The 15,174-nt window shown below is 42.4% G+C and overlaps 1 protein-coding gene across 1 annotated transcript in view; it reads left to right on the plus strand.

Moving 5' to 3' along the window:
* The first annotated feature begins 1,669 nt into the window (after positions 1–1,669).
* LOC124041100 (leucine zipper putative tumor suppressor 2 homolog) overlaps positions 1,670–15,174 on the plus strand; it is a 109,670-nt gene continuing 96,165 nt past the window's right edge. Inside the window, exon 1 of the mRNA XM_046358271.1 lies at positions 1,670–1,994. The gene's annotated coding sequence lies outside the window, so the exon portion shown is untranslated. The remainder of the gene's footprint in view (positions 1,995–15,174) is intronic.

Genomic DNA, 15,174 nt, shown 5'->3' on the forward strand with positions numbered 1-15,174 from the left:
AATTAGCCCGATACCCGCTAATTATCAAAATCCAGAAAAGAGCCGTTAAATTCTACAACCACCTAAAAGGAAGTGATTCCCAAACCTCCCATAGCAAAGCCATCGACCAACAAAGAGAATAGTCCCCTAAGCAAGCTGGTCCTGGGGCTCTGTTCACAAACACAAACAGACCCCCAGGACAGCAACACAATTAGACCCAACCAAATTATGAGAAAACAAAAAGAGAATTACTTGACACATTGGAAAGAATTACAAAAAAAAACAGAGCAAGCTGGAATGCTATTTGGCCCTAAACAGAGGGTACATAGAGGCAGAATACCTGACCGTTGTGATTGACCCAAAATTAAGAAACGCTTTGACTACGTACAGACTCAGTGAGCATGGCCTTGCTATTGAGAGAGGCAGACTTGGCTCTCAAGACAAAACAGGCTATATGCACACTGCCCACAAAATGAGGTGGAAACATAGCTGCACTTCCTAACCTCCTGCCCAATGTATTAGAGACACATATTTCCCTCAGATTACACAGACCCACAAAGAATTAGAAAACATATCCAATTTTGATTAACTCCCATATCTATTGGGTGAAATACCACAGTGTGCCATCACAGTAGCAATATGTGTGACCTGTTGCCACAAGAAAAGGGCAACCAGTGAAGAACAAACACCATTGTAAATACAACCCATATTTATGTTGATTTATTTCCCCTTGTGTTCCCTTTTTGAGCTATTTGCACATCAGTATAACACTGTACATAATATTACATGTCTATTCCTTTGAAACTTGTGAGTGTAATGTTTACTGTTCGTTTCTGATAGATTATGTCACTTTTGTTTATGATCTCTTTCACTTGCTTTGGCAATGTAAACATATGTTTCCCATGCAAATAAAGCCCTTTGAATTGACATGAATTGAGAGAGTTATATTTATTTTGTATTTGAACTATTTGCACATCATTACACTCTGTATAGACTCTGTATAGACTCTGTATAGACTCTGTATAGACATATTATGACATTTAACATGCCAATGAAGCCCCTTAAATTGATTTGAAATTGAAGTGAGTCAGAGTTAGAGTTCAACAGTGACCAGGGTCTCAGGTATCAGTCATGTTATATTCTTGACACATCCCTGACAATGAACCCGTTCAAACACAATAACAGGTCCCGTTTCAAAGCTGTCAGACAGGTAGTGTTGAGAGGAATGAACATTTTAGTTCATACAGGTTAGTTAGTGAGGGGATAGAATGTCCCTTGGAATATCCTGTGTGACTCAAAGGGTTTCTCCCCCAGTTAGGATCCTCTGACTCAAGTGTCTGACTAAAGAGATCGCAGACAGTGAGAGACCAGCCAAGTGGGACATTTTACACACCACAATTTGATCTATGTTGCATTGTAGGTTAACACAAGCGCTAGATTAAACATTATTTATATGACAAAGGACACGTGAACTTTGAAGCAAAGCGCTCGACAGTAAAATTAGGGAAAAACGGGATACCGGCCGTCGGAATACCCCCTACGAACGCTCTCTGGTCCCCTCCTCCCCTCACCGGTCATAAACCTTGTCGCTTCAGATAAGCGGTCGAGCCCCGACAAGAGGAGAAAGTTCACCCGCGATGCTCCGTTCGTTTCCCTCTGTCTGCGGGTGGTGCTGAACGTTTGCACGCACGCGGACCGGGCGGTGGGGCTGGGATACGGTACGTGTGAGAGAACATAAAGAGAGAACAGGACTTGACGAGCCTGTTTATTTTCCAAGCGGAAATTTCCACGTGTTTGCGACGGACACCAGAGGAAGAGTGAGAAGGATGAGGGGGGAAGCCTGAGTTTCTTCTCGTGAAATAAGGACAAATGTATAGGAAATAGGCCTGTTAACGAACAGAGACTGGATTTGTACGGTTTTAAGCTACATCAAGGAAATAACTTACTTATTTCAACCAAGACATATCTGGAAATAGTCGTTTCTCGGACGTTCTCTGCCAGAATTAGATTGAGAGGTGAGTTTCTTGAATGGAACTAAACTGTCAACAAGGTTTTCAAATTGTGTTCATGGAATCGATTGATCCTGTTCTGCATAAAATGTTGTTCATCCATGAAGTTTCTAAACAGGCTTATAGAGTCCTATACAGTGAGCTCCAAAATTACTGGCACTGCACAAACAATATTTAAAATATATAAACAATATAATTATAGAGATAAACTCAAAATACCAACATGTGAAAAATACTGTACTTGATTAATGTTTCAATGGATCCTAACAAAATCAGTTATTGATTTAATTAAAAATCTATGTCCTCAAAATCAAGGCTTCACAATTAATTGAACCTTTAAATATTATTATTAAAATCTACCAAAATTAAACCAGGAATTAAATTCCACTTATTTAAGTTTATCTAAGTGTTAAGGAACTATATTGAGCCATTACATCACTTCCTTTTTCACTAGGGTATAAAAATGAGGTAACACACATGCAATATCCCTTTGTCATCCAAAACCATGAAGAAAATAATAGAACTGGCAGTTTAAAAGAGACAGATGTTCGTAGAACTTCATAAATCTGGTAATGGCTACAAGAAGATCCACAAACGATTGAATATACCGCTGAGCACTGTCAGGACAATTATTAAAACATTTAAAAGATATGGAACAGTTGAAAACCTCACGGGTAGAGAACGCAAATGCATTTTGCCCCCCAGGATAGGGAGGAGGATGGTGAGAGAACCAACAAAATCCCCAAGAATCACTGTGATAGAATTGCAGGCCTTGGTGGCGTCTTGGGATCACCAGGTTTCAAAAAGCACCATCAGACGCCACTTCTACAACCACAGGCTCTTTGGAAGGGTTTCCAGAAGAAAGCCCTTAATGACCCCAAGACACAGACACAAGCGCTTGGAGTTCGCCAAACGTCATTTAAATTATGATTGGAAAAAAGTGCTTTGGTCAGATGAGACCAAAATGTAACGTTATAGTCACATACAGCATCGGCATGTTTGGCGTGGAAACAGAGATGCATACAAGGAGAGGCACCTCATACCCACGATGCAATATGGAGGGAGGTCAGTGATGTTTTGGGGCTGTTTTAATTCCAGAGGTCCAGGGGCACTGGTTAAGATTGATGGCATAATAAATTATACCAATTATCAGGCAATTTTGTCTCACAGTCTGGTTGCCTCTGCCAGAAGGCTGGGCCGTATGTGGACTTTCCAACAAGACAATGACCCAAAACATACCTCAAGATTCACACAGAAATGGTTCTGTGACATCAAAATCAATGTGCTGCCATGGCAATCTCAGTCACCGGACCTCAATCCAATGGAAAACCTGTGGGCTGAGTGGAAGAGGGCAGTTGATAAGAGCAAACCCAAGAATGTGAAGGGTCTGCATAGAGGAATGGTCCAAAATCCCTCCAAATGTGTTCCTTAACCTTGTCAAACATTACAGGAAAAGACTCCATGCTGTTATCCTTGCCAGAGGTGGTTGCACTAAGTACTAAATGAGGAGTGCCAATAATTATGAAACCTTGATTTTGGTTAAATTAATTTTGTATTAAATAATTGTATGATTTTGGTTGGTTCCATTGAAACATTAATAAAGTACAGTATTTCTCACATTGGTATTTTGAGTTTCTCTATAATTATATTGTTTATATTTTTTTAAATACTGTTTGTGCATTGCCAGTCAGTGCCAGTAATTTTAGAGCCCCCTGTATATATATTAGAATTATTTTATAAGTCTTTTTAGTTTGTAGTTTTTGTTGAAGAAACACCAGTATACATACAATAAGTATACAAACAGACAATGAGGGGATAGGGGGTGCATCAAATTACAGATTATACAAATTCCTTAAAAGACACAGGTATTGATTGTTTTAACAGCTTTCTTAATAGAAAAGTGTAGAATGGTCTTCATGTACTGCTCAAATTCCTTATAGAAAACATGTTTTTTTTTATTAGTGAATTTACATTCATATGACACGAGTATGACATTTTTCCATTAGATTGATGAGGTCAAATTATTTGTCTTCGTCCTTATTATAGTTAAGGAAACCGAGCAGCACATTCTCCCATAATTTTTTTTTCATTAAGTCATCAAGACTATTAACAATTATAAAACTATTAATATCTTGCCTTAATTTCTTTACATGTAGACAATGCCAAAATACATGAAAACTGTTTCTGGATGCTCAACACAAAAAGCACAGTTAATGTTAATGTATTTTTTTGGGTTTCTTCAGGTAATGATTTGCAGGGTAATACTTATGGATCATTCTGAAAGAGACCTCTTTGACCTTGTTAACCAGCAGGTATTTGCGTAGTTATAACCAGACTTTTTTAAACAGATATTCTTGACAAATGTATTCCAGTAAGTTGTGACATAAGGAATAGATACAATATCTTTTTGAAATAAAGCACGTATAGATCTCATGTTCTGAGGCAGCAAGGATGAACACATTTTCCTATTGGAGAGTCAAATCAAATGTTATTTGTCACATACATGTGTTTAGCCAATGTTATTGCAGGTGTCGCGAAATTCTTGTGTTTCTAACTCCAACAGTGCAGTAATATCTAAAAAGTAATATCTAATAATTTCACAACAATACACACATCAAAAGTAAAGGAATGGAATTAAGAATATATCAATATTTGGGTGAGCAATATCAGAGCGGCATAGACTAAGATACAGTGGAATAGAATACAGTATATACATATGAGATGAGTAATGCATAGACTAAGATACAGTGGAATAGAATACAGTATATACATATGAGATGAGTAATGCATAGACTAAGATACAGTGGAATAGAATACAGTATATACATATGAGATGAGTAATGCATAGACTAAGATACAGTGGAATAGAATACAGTATATACATATGAGATGAGTAATGCATAGACTAAGATACAGTGGAATAGAATACAGTATATACATATGAGATGAGTAATGCATAGACTAAGATACAGTGGAATAGAATACAGTATATACATATGAGATGAGTAATGCATAGACTAAGATACAGTGGAATAGAATACAGTATATACATATGAGATGAGTAATGCATAGACTAAGATACAGTGGAATAGAATACAGTATATACATATGAGATGAGTAATGCATAGACTAAGATACAGTGGAATAGAATACAGTATATACATATGAGATGAGTAATAAATAGACAAAGATACAGTGGAATAGAATACAGTATATACATATGAGATGAGTAATACATAGACTAAGATACAGTGGAATAGAATACAGTATATACATATGAGATGAGTAATACATAGACTAAGATACAGTGGAATAGAATACAGTATATACATGTGGGTGGTGACCTAGAATACCTCACAATCAAATGCCGACGTGGCCGACGTGAGTAAGACATTTAAACATGTTAACACTTGCAAGGCTGCTGGCCCAGACAGCATCCATAGTGTCACGTTCTGACCTTAGTTCCTTTGTTTTTGTCTTTGTTTAGTATGGTCAGGGCATGAGTTGAGGTGGGCAGTCTATGTTAGTTTTTCTGGGATTGATTTGCACTTTTCGCACTAAGATACATTCATGTCTGGTAGACAGAATGCATCTCCTTCTTGAGCGGAATGACGGCTGCGTGGTGCCTTGGTGTTTATACCTGCGTACTATTGTTTGTACAGTTGAACGTGGTACCATCAGGCGTTTTGAAATTGCGCCCAAGGATGAACCAGACTTATGGAGGTCTACAATTCTTTTATGTGGTCTAGGCTGATTTCTTTTGATTTTCCCATGATGTCAAGCAAAGAGGCATTGAGTTTGAAGGTAGGCCTTGAAATACATCCACAGGTACACCTCCAATTGATTCAAATGATGTCATTTAGCCTATATGAAGCTTCTAAAGTCATGACATCATTTTCTGGAATTTTCCAAGCTGTTTAAAGGCAGAGTCAACTTAGTGTATGTAAATGTCTGACCCACTGGAATTGTGATACAGTGAATTATAAGTGAAATAATATGTCTGTAAACAATTATTGGATAAATTAGTTGTATCATGCACAAAGTAGATGTCCTAACCGACTTGCCAAAACTATAGTTTGTTAAAAAGAAATGTGTGGAGTGTTTGAAAAATGAGTTTTAATGACTACAACCTAAGTGTATGTAAACTTCCCACTTCAACTGTATGTGACCAATAAAATTTGATTTGATTTGATATGTCTATTCCTCATGAACATGAAGCCAGATTGGGTCTCTTCTATAGTTCAGTCCAATACTGCCTTCAATCTTTTTGCAAATATTGAGGCTAATATTTTGTAGTTATTATTGAGCAGATAGATTGGACGGCAATTATCGAGGAGAAACAAGTCTTTCTTGAGACCTTGAGTCAAACTGGGAGGGAGAGCATTATTTGCAATGCTTCAGAAAAGACATCCAACAGACATGGGGTTAACTGTTGAGAAAGAGTTTTGTCAAACTCAGCAGATATACCATCAGTCACAGGAGACACATTATGTTTAAGGTGTTGAATGGAATCAATTACCTCTTCAACTATAATAGGGTCATCACACAGTTCCCTCTCAGCGTCCCCAACTGATTTCATATCCCTCAGAGTCAAAAAAAGTGTTGAGGACACCTCACAATACTTAGAAATATATCAATTCCTGTTGAAGTTGCAACTAACGATAGAGATTCATTTGGGAGCATCTGTGATGAGACCATGAATATTTAATTGTTGAATTGTATTGTTCCCAAAGCTATATTGTAACGTCGGGAGAGTGATGGGTGTGGAGTCAGACGCAGAGAGCAGAAGGTAGACGGGAGAGTGATGGGTGTGGAGTCAGACGCAGAGAGCAGAAGGTAGACGGGAGAGTGATGGGTGTGGAGTCAGACGCAGAGAGCAGAAGGTAGACGGGAGAGTGATGGGTGTGGAGTCAGACGCAGAGAGCAGAAGGTAGACGGGAGAGTGATGGGTGTGGAGTCAGACGCAGAGAGCAGAAGGTAGACGGGAGAGTGAGGGGTGTGGAGTCAGACGCAGAGAGCAGAAGGTAGACGGGAGAGTGATGGGTGTGGAGTCAGACGCAGAGAGCAGAAGGTAGACGGGAGAGTGATGGGTGTGGAGTCAGACGCAGAGAGCAGAAGGTAGACGGGAGAGTGATGGGTGTGGAGTCAGACGCAGAGAGCAGAAGGTAGACGGGAGAGTGATGGGTGTGGAGTCAGACGCAGAGAGCAGAAGGTAGACGGGAGAGTGATGGGTGTGGAGTCAGACGCAGAGAGCAGAAGGTAGACGGGAGAGTGATGGGTGTGGAGTCAGACGCAGAGAGCAGAAGGTAGACGGGAGAGTGATGGGTGTGGAGTCAGACGCAGAGAGCAGAAGGTAGACGGGAGAGGGATGGGGGTGGAGTCAGACGCAGAGAGCAGAAGGTAGAAGGGAGAGTGATGGGTGTGGAGTCAGACGCAGAGAGCAGAAGGTAGACGGGAGAGTGATGGGTGTGGAGTCAGACGCAGAGAGCAGAAGGTAGACGGGAGAGTAAGGGGTGTAGGCCGCCTGCTCTTCATGTGTTTGACTATTTAAGTCGGTAGGCCGCCTGCTCTTCATGTGTTTGACTATTTAAGTTTGACTTCATTTTGACTATTTAAGTCGGGCCGCCTGCTCTTCATGTGTTTGACTATTTAAGTCGGTAGGCCGCCTGCTCTTCATGTGTTTGACTATTTAAGTCGGTAGGCCGCCTGCTCTTCATGTGTTTGGCTATTTAAGTCGGTAGGCCGCCTGCTCTTCATGTGTTTGGCTATTTAAGTCTGTAGGCCGCCTGCTCTTCATGTGTTTGACTATTTAAGTCTAGGCCGCCTGCTCTTCATGTGTTTGACTAGGCCGCCTGCTCTTCATGTGTTTGACTATTTAAGTGGTAGGCCGCCTGCTCTTCATGTGTTTGACTATTTAAGACTATTTAAGTCGGTAGGCCGCCTGCTCTTCATGTGTTTGACTAGGCCGCCTGCTCTTCATGTGTTTGACTATTTAAGTCGGTAGGCCGCCTGCTCTTCATGTGTTTGACTATTTAAGTCGGTAGGCCGCCTGCTCTTCATGTGTTTGACTATTTAAGTCGGTAGGCCACCTGCTCTTCATGTGTTTGACTATTTAAGTCGGTAGGCCGCCTGCTCTTCATGTGTTTGACTATTTAAGTCGGTAGGCCGCCTGCTCTTCATGTGTTTGACTATTTAAGTCGGTAGGCCGCCTGCTCTTCATGTGTTTGACTATTTAAGTCCCGCCTGCTCTTCATGTGTTTGACTATTTAAGTCGGTAGGCCGCCTGCTCTTCATGTGTTTGACTATTTAAGTCGGTAGGCCGCCTGCTCTTCATGTGTTTGACTATTTAAGTCGGTAGGCCGCCTGCTCTTCATGTGTTTGACTATTTAAGTCGGTAGGCCGCTCTTCATGTGTTTGACTATTTAAGGCCGCCTGCTCTTCATGTGTTTGACTATTTAAGTCGGTATGTGTTTGACTATTTAAGTCGCCCTGCTCTTCATGTGTTTGACTATTTAAGTCGGTAGGCCGCCTGCTCTTCATGTGTTTGACTATTTAAGTCGGTAGGCCGCCTGCTCTTCATGTGTTTGACTATTTAAGTCGGTAGGCCGCCTGCTCTTCATGTGTTTGACTATTTAAGTAGGCCGCCTGCTCTTCATGTGTTTGACTATTTAAGTCGGTAGGCCGCCTGCTCTTCATGTGTTTGACTATTTAGGCCGCCTGCTCTTCATGTGTTTGACTATTTAAGTCTGTAGGCCGCCTGCTCTTCATGTGTTTGACTATTTAAGTCGGTAGGCCGCCTGCTCTTCATGTGTTTGACTATTTAAGTCGGTAGGCCGCCTGTGTTTGACTATTTAAGTTCATGTGTTTGACTATTTAAGTCGGTAGGCCGCCTGCTCTTCATGTGTTTGGCTATTTAAGTCGGTAGGCCGCCTGCTCTTCATGTGTTTGACTATTTAAGTCGGTAGGCCGCCTGCTCTTCATGTGTTTGGCTATTTAAGTCGGTAGGCCGCCTGCTCTTCATGTGTTTGACTATTTAAGTCGGTAGGTCGCCTGCTCTTCATGTGTTTGGCTATTTAAGTCGGTAGGCCGCCTGCTCTTCATGTGTTTGGCTATTTAAGTCGGTAGGCCGCCTGCTCTTCATGTGTTTGGCTATTTAAGTCGGTAGGCCGCCTGTTCTTCGTGCGGGCTTGTTTATTCCCACTTTGTACGTGTGGTAGTGAGATCTTGGTTTGGTTCCTGTTTTGGGCATTTGTTTTATGACACTCAGTTTCGTTGTATGGACTATTTTGCCCGGTGCTGAATAAAGAGCTGTTCAGAACTTCCTGCCTCCTGCACCTGACTCCTGCACCTGACTCCTGCACCTGACTCCTGCACCTGACTCCTGCACCTGACTCCTGCACCTGACTCCTGCACCTGACTCCTGCACCCACTACGCCTAAGATTGTTACACATGTAGCCTATCAACTTTCACAGTGAATGCTTTTGTTTACAATGGGGCAAAAAAGTACTTTGTCAGCCACCAATTGTGCAAGTTCTCCGACTTAAAAAGATGAGAGGCCTGTAATTTTCATCATAGGTACACTTCAACTATGACAGACAAAATGAGAAAAAAAATCCTGAAAATCACATTGTAGGATTTTTAATGAATGTATTTGCAAATTATGGTGTAAAATAAATAATTGAATATTGCCAAATGCATCAGTAAAAAATATTGAGCCTATTTAATGCAACCCATGCTGCTAATAGTTGCATACAGCTGACCTACACGTTTGGATATTACAAGCTCACATTCTCATCCATAGCCTTAAAATGCATCTCAAATGCAATTGCACTGTTTAGCTCACATCTGAAGGCTGGAGGGGTGGGGGCATTTAGGACATGCTGCGGATGGCTAAAATATCCTAATGATTATGATCACACTTCCTCAATTCAATCACTTTGGCCACACTATTGGAAATATGGTTTGGTAGGGTTTAGAAACTTGAGAACCAAGCTTGAGTTGTCAGTGTGGCCCTATCACCTGGACATGTTGAAATACTATCTTCACGCATAGAATAAAAAACGAATGCCATCGGAATAACGGACATTCTGTAGTAATAATTACTTAACCAACATTCTCGAGTAATACTAGTCGTGTGCAACTAGGTCTGTGGTCACATGATTTTTATATTTTTTTATTTGATTTATTTAACCTTTATTTAACCAGGTAGGCCAGTTGAGAACAAGTTATCATTTACAATTGCAACCTGGCCAAGATAAAGCAAAGCAGTGCGACAAAAACAACAACACCGAGTTACACATAAACAAACGTACAGTCAATAACACAATAGAAAAATCTATATACAGTGTGTACAAATTTAGTAAGATTAGGGAGGTAAGGCAATAAATAGGACATAGTGGCAAAATAATTACAATTTAGCATTAACACTGGAGTGATAGATGTGCAGATGATGATGTGCAAGTAGAGATACTGGGGTGCAAAAAAAATAAAAAATATGGGGATGAGGTAGTTGGGTGGGCTATTTACAGATGGGCTGTGTACAGGTGCAGTGATCGTTAAGCTGCTCTGACAGCTGATGCTTATAGTTAGTGAGGGAGATATAAGTCTCCAGCTTCAGTGAGCAGAGAACTGGAAGGAAAGGCAGCCAAAGCAGGTGTTGGCTTTGGGGATGACCAGTGAAATATACCTGCTGGAGCGCGTGCAACGGGTCAGTGTTGCTATGGTGACCAGTGAGCTGAGAAAAGGCTGGGCTTTTTTATTTTTTTGTTGTCCACATATTCCAAGTCAGAACCGTCCAAGGTAGTGATGCTAGTCGGGCGGGCAGGTGCAGGCAGCGATCGGTTGAAGAGCATGCATTTCGTTTTACTAGCATTTAAGAGCAGTTGGAGGCCTCGGAAGGAGTATTGTATGGCATTGAAGCTCGTCTGGAGGTTTGTTAACACAGTGTCCAAAGAGGGGCCAGATGTATACAGAATGGTGTTGTCTTGGCCAGGTTGATGAAGACGGCTGCACAGTACTGTCTTTATGTCAGTTATGATATCGTTTAGGACCTTGAGCGTGGCTGAGGTGCACACATGACCAGCTCGGAAACCAGATTGCATAGCGGAGAAGGTACGGTGGGATTCGAAATGGTCGGTGATTTGTTTGTTGACTTGGCTTTCGAAGACTTAAGAAAGGCAGGGCAGGATGGATATAGGTCTATAACAGTTTAGGTCTAGAGTGTCTCCCCCTTTGAAGAGGGGGGATGACCGCAGCAGATTTCCAATCTTTAGGGATCTCAGATGATACGAAAGAGAGGTTGAACAGGCTAGTAAATAGGGGTTGCAACAATTGCGGCGGATCATTTTAGAAAGAGAGGGTCCAGATTGTCTAGCCCAGCTGATTTGTAGGGTCCAGATTTTGCAGATCTTTCAGAACATCAGCTGTCTGGATTTGGGTGAAGGAGAAGCGGTGGGGGGGGGGGGCTCATACAGGTTGCTGCGGGGGGTGCATGGCCGTGTGGAAAGCATGGCCAGCCGTAGAAAAATGCTTATTCTCGGTGGTGACATTGTTTCCTAGCCTCAGTGAGGTGAGCAGCTGGCTGGAGGTGCTATTATTCTCCATGGACTTTACAGTGTCCCAAAACTTTTTGGAATTAGTGCTACAGGATGCAAATTTCTGTTTGAAAAAGCTAGCCTTTGCTTTCCTAACTGACTGGGTATATTGGTTCCTGACTTCCCTGAAAAGTTGCATGTCGCAGGGGCTATTCAATGCTAATGCAGTACGCCACAGGATGTTTTTGTGCTGGTCAAGGTCAGTCAAGTCAGGAGTGAACCAAGGCTATATCTGTTCTTTGTTCTACATTTTTTGAATGGGGCATGCTTATTTAAGATGGTGAGCAAACCACTATTAAAGAACAACCAGGCATCCTCTACTGATGGGATGAGGTAAATATCTTTCCAGGATTCCCGGGCCAGGTCGATTAGAAAGGCCTGCTCGCTGAAGTATTTTAGACTGTGATGAGGTGTGGTCATTTGACCGCGGACCCATTACGGACACAGGCAATGAGGCAGTGATCGCTGAGATCTTGGTTGAAGACAGCGGAGGTGTATTTGGCATGTTGGTCAGGATGATATCTATGAGGGTGCCCATGTTTACGGATTTATGGTTGTACCTGGTAGTCTCCTTAATAATTTGTGTGAGATAGAGGGCATCTGGCTTAGATTGTAGGACGGCCGGGGTGTTAAGCATATCCCAGTTTAGGTGACCTAACAGTACGAACTCTGAAGATAGATGGAGGGCAATCAATTCACATATGGTGTCCAGGGCACAGTTGTTGGCTGAGGGGAGTCTATTACAAGCGGCAACAGTGAGGGACTTATTTCTGGAAAGGTGGATTTTTAAAAGTAGAAGGTTGAACTGTTTGGGCACAGACCTGGATAGTAAGACAGAACTCTGCAAGCTATCTCTGCAGTAGATTGCAACTCCGTCTCCTTTGGCAGTTCTATATTGACGTAAAATGTTGTAGTTGGGGACCGAAATATCAGAATTTTTGGTGGCCTTCCTAAGCCAGGATTCAGACAAGGCTAGGACATCAGGGTTGGAGGGGTGTGCTGAAGCAGTGAATAAACAAGCTTAGGGAGGAGGCTTCTGATGTTAACATGCATGAAACCAAGGCTCTTACGGTTACAGAAGTCAACAAATGAGAGCGCCTGGGGAATAGGTGTAGTACTGGGAGATACAGGGCCTGGGTTAACCTCTACATCACCAGAGGAGGAGTAGGATAAGGGTACGCCTAAAGGCTATAAAAACTGGTCTTCTATTGCGTTGGGGACAGAGATTTAAAGGAGCAGATTTCTGGGCGTGGCAGCATAGATTCAGGGCATAATGTACAGACAAGGGTATGGTAGGATGTGAGTACAGTGGAGGTAAACCTAGGCATTGAGTGACAATGAGGGAGGTTGCATCTCTGCAGGTGAGGTCTCTGCATGCATGGGGGGGTGGTACAAAAGAGCTATCTAACACATGTTGAGTGGTACTGGGGGCTCTACAGTGAAATAAAACAATAATAACTAAGTGAAACAGCAGTAGACAAGGCATATTGACATTAGAGAGAGGCATAAAGCAGTCACAGGTGTTGGTCAGGAGAGCTAAGACAACAACGGGTAAATGGCGATGAATGGGCAGAGAGGGTCAGTTAGGTACACACAGGACCTGAGTTCGAGGCTGGGGCCGACAGATAAACAAAATGAGGTACAGTGTTAATGAACAGACCAGCAGGCATCAGCTGTGTAGTTGCTACTACGCTAGGCGAGCGGGAAACACAGAGTTCATAAAGCTAGCGGGCCGGGGCTAGCAGATGGGTCTTCGGCGACATCGCAACGGAAAAGCCTGTTGAAACCACGACGATTACGTTGGCAGACCAGTCGTGATGGATCAGCGTGGCTCCATGTCGACAATAAAGGGTCCAGGCCACTTGGCAAAAGAGGTATTCTAGCCCAAGAATTATCTGGTATACACCGTCTGCTGGCCGGGAGATGGGCCTAGGTTGAGGCTAGCTCAAGGCTAACTGGTGCTCGTTTCGGGACAGAGACGTTAGCCAACAGTAGCCACTCGGTTGCAGCTAGCTAGCTGCGAGGATCCAGTGTAATGGTCCAAAGCTTGTGGCAGGAATCCGGTGATGTGGTGGAGAAAAGCAGTCCTATAGGCTCTGAGTTGATATCGCGCTGTGCAGACTGGCATGTAATTGTCCAAGCTAAAGGTTAATACTGCTAGCAGTGGCAAACAATGATGAGTAGCTAGTAGCTAGTATGCTGGCTAGCTGCTGATTGAGGTTCCAGTTATAAGGTATAAAAAAATGCAGATCCGTACCACATTGGGTTACAGGAATGTATGTTTAGTTCGTAGATGGAAAGTGAGATTCATTTTTTTTTTTAACGAAAAACAGACTATTTAGAAACTAATTAACACTGGACAAGACAAGCACACGTCCGACTACGACGCCATCTTGGATATGTGATGCATGTGTCACGTAAAGAGAGCAAGGTTTAAGGGAATAGGGAATATTTACGTAAACAAATTAGGGATTTCTGTAACAGAACTTTTCAGTCAGAAATGGCTGTAATTTTATTGCAGCTTCAACAAACATGGAAAGTGTGATTAAAATGTTGATGTTCTGTGGTGGTCGCTGCAGCAGGGAGGAGAGAGAGACATTGGGTGATAGTCAGTCACTCGCTGACTTTTTCTTTAACACAGCGCAGCAAGTCTGAGCCTGGCCCGGCACAGTCAAATCAATTGCTGGTCGGACACCCTCTAGTCATTTGTGTGTCTCAATTATTTAAACAACCGTGTGCTTAAAGCATCAGACAAGTTCAGTGAATATAGTTGATTTGATTAAAACAATGTGTCAATATATGGGAAGAAAATGAGTGAGAGACTTGAGAACTCTCAGAACAATAAGAGTGAAGAGTTTGTAGGGCTGTCCCCGGCTAAAAAAAAAACCTTGGTCGACCAAGAGTCGTCTGAGAGTTCTCAAGTCTCTCACTCAAGGTCAACTTTATTGGATTTAGGATTTACAGTCAAACAGCCATCTCTCTTTGGCTTCGTTTACTATGGCTCAACTCCATGCACACACCTTGTAAGATCATGTAAGAGTATTACAAAGTGCTCACAGATTTAAAAAATGTTGTCCTCTGGCTCCCAGGATCTATAATTGGGGATTGGGAATTCTCACACATTCGCCATCCTACCCCTGGCCCGTCCTGTTGTGTGGTTCTGGTTGAGTAACCCTGGTAACCCTGGTGGCATCACTCCCAGACAGGGACCACAGTGAATTAGGTCAAAGGGCACTGGAGCGTCCTGTCTGTGTCGGGCTGGGGACCTGGAGAGGGGGTTAGAGGGTGTTTGGAGGAGAAGAATTAGGCTGTCTGGGAGTTTTGGCAACGGGTGTGGGGGCCTGTTTGGGGGATATAACGCAAGCTAATATTGTCTTGTTTGTTAGCAAAAATGTACTTGACTGGAACTTGTTACATTTTTTGACCTAGTTTGTTCCTCTTATATAGAGGCAATGGGAAATCACAACTAATTATGGTAAGATCTTGATGATTCATTGATTTGACTTGAGAAAAGAGACAGAGAGGGAGAGAATCACAAGAGACACCTGTCTTCTAGTCCTTTACCAGGGTAAAAAGAGAGCAAAGGAGAGAA

Source organism: Oncorhynchus gorbuscha, linkage group LG08 (assembly GCF_021184085.1).
Source record: "Oncorhynchus gorbuscha isolate QuinsamMale2020 ecotype Even-year linkage group LG08, OgorEven_v1.0, whole genome shotgun sequence".
Taxonomy (NCBI): domain Eukaryota; kingdom Metazoa; phylum Chordata; class Actinopteri; order Salmoniformes; family Salmonidae; genus Oncorhynchus; species Oncorhynchus gorbuscha.